The sequence below is a fragment of the Pyxicephalus adspersus genome, chromosome 2 (genome assembly GCF_032062135.1).
Source record: "Pyxicephalus adspersus chromosome 2, UCB_Pads_2.0, whole genome shotgun sequence".
In the NCBI taxonomy this organism is placed as follows: Eukaryota; Metazoa; Chordata; class Amphibia; order Anura; family Pyxicephalidae; genus Pyxicephalus; species Pyxicephalus adspersus.
In genome coordinates this window covers 160787195-160790338 of record NC_092859.1, presented here as the reverse complement: position 1 = coordinate 160790338, position 3144 = coordinate 160787195, and the positions used below count along the sequence as shown (strand labels likewise).

At 39.7% G+C, this 3144-nt stretch overlaps 1 long non-coding RNA gene across 1 annotated transcript in view; it reads left to right on the top strand.

Moving 5' to 3' along the window:
* The window catches only part of LOC140324832 (uncharacterized), a 12104-nt gene that overhangs the window by 2789 nt on the left and 6171 nt on the right, over nucleotides 1–3144 (top strand). Inside the window, exon 2 of the long non-coding RNA XR_011919579.1 lies at nucleotides 138–300. This is a non-coding gene — a long non-coding RNA (uncharacterized lncRNA). The remainder of the gene's footprint in view (nucleotides 1–137; nucleotides 301–3144) is intronic.

Genomic DNA, 3144 nt, shown 5'->3' with positions numbered 1-3144 from the left:
TATATGGATATTATATAGATATATATAATATAATATACGGATAATATAATATATGGATAATATAATATATGGATATGGATAATATACTATATGGAAATGATGTCAGCCAAGTATAAATTACATTTCTTGTGTTACAGACAGAACGTCCAAGCCCCTTGAAGGATCTCCATGCTCTGACATGTTTCACCTGGCCTACTCATATCTACAAAGGGAGCCAGGATTGGGAACTATTTATATGACACACACTCAACAAATGAATCACACAACATACATCACAAATCTAAAAAGTTCCCATGAAAGGTAATCCAATATTATGTACTTATTGCACTTATTGACAGAACTTGTGCATCACTTCACCAGTTACCCAATGTGAATGAACAACTTTGTCTTCACGTTCCATTATTACCCAAGTAGGAAATGGACATTGGAAGTAACGAGCCCCCCCCCCCCCCAATTTCATCAGTGAAGCTGAGTGATCCAGTAATCACATATACCATAAATATTGAGGTGATTCTATGATTTTGCCATATTGGATCTCCATCATCTCTTTTCTGAGATTATACTTAATATATAATTCTGTACAATTCCCTTGCAATGACCATAGCAAATGTTTTGTGTATTTTAGAACATCAAAGCCAGTTTGTTTTATTTCTGCATTGACGGGAACTAATATGAGACTGTGATGTGCAAGAAACAATGGAGTAGAATAAGGGGTGACCAAAAGGAGTTCTGACTTGAAAATGATTTTAATGTTGAGAATTGGGGCTGCCACAAAATCCTGACTATAAGAGAAATTCTGGGAATTGTTGTGCGAGATACAGAATGTTCTGGATGGAATCCAGTTAAAAAATAAACTAGAAGTCTTTGTTAGGACTTGGAGCATAATATGGAAGCTCATAGTGGCAGTGGCCTGCTAAGAGTTAATAATTTGACAAAATTTATCCTCAGTACTAATAATGTCAACTTTTGGATTTTGTCATTTTAATGAATAGTACCCAAAGGGATCTAACAGTGGCCCAGGTCTGTCCAATAACCAAGGGTGGATCATGCCAATGATGAGGGCAGCATTAGGTGCGGTTACCGATCTCTGACCTGTACACTGCTCTGTAACAGCTCTTGGTAACCTTTACCTGGGAACCCTTACTATTCATCCTTTCCTGTATTCTATACTGCAAAGAGCCAGCAGCTCATTGTGACACCAGGTTTTTTGGGTATGAACTTTGGGTATATAGACTTTATCTAGGACATTTATTTATTGTGTAATGACGCTGCTTTGTGTTTTTTTCTCATAGTACTTTTATGTCCTTTCAAAAAATGATTATCCTATTCTCTCAATGATGTTTGCATTATGCACGGGAAATGGGTTTTCAGAGTGTTTGTGTAGGATTCCATGTGTTGGTGGCTTCGGTGCCATTTGGCGAATTCTGGAAATTAACAAGTGCAGAACTTTTTCACTATTACAGAAACTGCGAATTAAAATTAAAAAGTAATTTTTTCTTGTTTATTACCACAAACATAGGTAATGTCTTGTGTAAAAATCAAACTTTCCATTTTTAAACAAAAGTGGATTTTTCTGTAAACTGGGAAGATTTCTTCTCCAGTTACAATATAATGATTGGCCGCTAGATGGCGATGTCGCCGCTTCAATGTTTTGTACCTGAGCGTTACACTGATTTCTAGATTTCTTTTCCAAAAGCGTTAAAGGTTTTCATGAAATTTTTTTTTTTAAATTGTAGACCTGTAACTTACAGAAATATGTCCGAACAGGGGTTCTAGTAGATATAATGAATATAAAAAATGTTTGAAACACACAATCATGTAAAAAAAAAAAAAATTACTTTTAATACAATTAAAGGAAAAACACAAAATTCAGCTTAAACAAGAATACATAAATAAATGAAAAATACTGAAAATGCGATAATTCGGTATACTGTATAGTAATATATTTTTCTAAAACACCTCCCTAGTGTCCGTCACATACCTATAGACAAAACCACATAAATATATTTTCTATTATTTTGTATTGGATTGGATACAGGACTTTGTATTCAATCCAATACAAAATGAGAACAAAATTCAAACTCTCATTATGTATTGGATTGAATACAAACTCCTGTATCCAATCCAATACAAAATGAACGAATGAGTTTAGATTTGAATTTCCCGCACACGCGCCGACGTCATCACGCACACACGCACAAGAAGCCGGCCGGCTGTTTTTTTCCTCCGCCGGCAGGCTTCTTGTTTCAGAGATCACCCGGCGCTGGAGCAAGAATGACGCGGGACGATCAGCGGGACCAGGTAAGAAGCCGGCCGGCATCTTACCGGTCCCGCTGGTATAGGAGAAGGCACCCGACGCTGGAGAGGGAGATCGACGGACGACGATCGACGGAGGACGACGCTGGAACATGAACACGACGCTGGATGAGCACAGGGGGACCGAGATTTTCCCTACATTAAAATCCCCACTTACCTGGGTAAGTGGGGATTTTAATGTAGGGAAAATCTCAGGGTTAACCAAAAGAGCAAATTTTTTTAGCCCGTACCAAGGTCGGGCTTAACGGTCGGGAGGTTAATATCCTACAAAGCTGTGATTATTAGTAAACAGAATTTATATAGCGCCAACATACTATGCAGCGCTGTGCATTAAATAGGGGATGTGTAAATATCATAAATCTAAGCTGCAAACATTGTAATATAATATCATGCATTTTACTAATCAGATGATGCTTCCTGGACCATGGAAGAATGGAGGAATGGAAGAAGGTGACCTGGTCTAACCCTGCAGCAGGGGGCATTATGGGTAGCATCCATGTCAAGGGGGCAGCAGGGTGCATTATGGGTAGAAGGCATGACACAGGGGGCATTATGGGTAGAAAGCATGACACAGGGGGCATTATGGGTAGAAGGCATGGCACAGGGGGCATTATGGGCAGAAGGCATGGCACAGGGGCAGCAGGGTGCATTATGAGTAGAAGGCATGGCATGGGGCATTATGGGTAGAAAGCATGACACAGGGGGCATTATGGGCAGAAGGCATGGCACAGGGGCATTATGGGTAGAAGGCATGGCACAGGGGCAGCAGGGTGCATTATGAGTAGAAGGCATGGCAGGGGGCATTATGGGTAGAAGGCATGGCACGGG